Here is a 1,532-nt window from a genome sequence, read left to right on the forward strand (position 1 = left end):
TTATATATATATATATATAAGCTACTGTCATAAATAGAACTGAATAGTTCAAAAGACGTACTTGAAGACCCAAAACTTTGAAACTGATTTTGTATCACATAAACAATACAGTAAATAGAACTTCAGCAGCAGTATAAAAAAATACAGTTAAAATATAGGAGAGGAGAAAGAAAAATGATAATTTTGCTTTAATGTTTTTAAGGACCTTAACTATATACACAAAACAATTTACAAATGCAACTGTAAAAAAAAAAAGCTTTGTGGGAGAAATGACAATAAAAGGAAATTTTGTTTAAATAAGTCTGAAAATACTACTGCCATACTGAATTACTTCGATTTTGTTATGATTGCTGATATTATCCTTTATGTGGAATGTTTTAGTATAAGAATGGCATTAAATTAATAATTTGCAGTTATAAGAATATTAGTAGAACATGTCAAAATGTGACAAAATTTATAGAATTGTAGTATTTCACCCAATTCACATTCTTATCTAAGCACACAAAATCAAATATTTGGCCACAAAGATCTCTTTCTCAAACTACTTTTAAAACTTAAAAACCTTGTCTGTCAATTTTTATACTCTGAGTATTCACTTCATTTTCAAAGGTTTGAATTATTTCTGTTTATGCACTTAAGAGCAGAACAACTTTATAGTACCCCTCCCTCAAATATTTGAATTAGTCATCCATGCTTTTTACACATGTTAACAGAATTTTCAGAGTTTAACAAAACATTGAATTTATAAACAAAATTTTGGAAAATTACACACCAAACCTATTCAAAACTCAAACATTCCTAATGCACATGTATTTTCTGAAAAATATAAAAATTTAACAATATTTAACAAAAACAGTTTACACAATACTCTGAAAATTGTCTTTTAAAAAATCATTCTGATGGTACAGCATTATATGAAACTTATGATTTAAAATTCTTAAAGTAGAAAAATGTTTTATTCAATGTTAACAACATATACACATGAGTCACTCTTAGTAGACCTTATATCTATATGTATAATAGTTTTTGCATATTTCTTTTTCTCTTCTTCGTTTTTTATGTTCACCCACAGTGGATGGACAAACATCCCAAATGATATCCACTACCAGCACTTTTGTTTAAAATTTTTTTTGCTAAAATTATAATAAATAATTAATTAAAAAGAACGTTTTATATTTACACAATAAAAACTTTTATTGAAGCCGTTCGTCTTCCACTTTAAAATCTCTACAGGTACATGTTTCGACGTGATCTACGTCATCTTCGGGAGTAACTTACAAGACTGTTTTATACTTTCCCCCTTGTCGTATTACTTCATTGTTATTTACATATTTCCGTTAATAATAATAATAAAAAATACAATATATCTTGCCATATATCAACATATTAAATTGCTGGTCCTTCTTCTCTATTTAATACTTGGTTTTGTTTTTTATATTTCATTATTTCTAATGTTTCTCTAATATTTAATGATTTAAAACTTCGAGGCTTAGCTAAGACTAAAGTTTTTTCCCATAATATTGTATGTTGGG

At 26.5% G+C, this 1,532-nt stretch overlaps 1 protein-coding gene across 1 annotated transcript in view; it reads left to right on the forward strand.

The window, feature by feature from the left end:
- The window catches only part of LOC106462131, a 16,177-nt gene that overhangs the window by 6,265 nt on the left and 8,380 nt on the right, over window positions 1-1,532 (forward strand). The window lies entirely within an intron of this gene.

The sequence above is a fragment of the Limulus polyphemus genome, unplaced genomic scaffold, assembly GCF_000517525.1.
Source record: "Limulus polyphemus unplaced genomic scaffold, Limulus_polyphemus-2.1.2 Scaffold1100, whole genome shotgun sequence".
NCBI classification, from domain to species: Eukaryota; Metazoa; Arthropoda; class Merostomata; order Xiphosura; family Limulidae; genus Limulus; species Limulus polyphemus.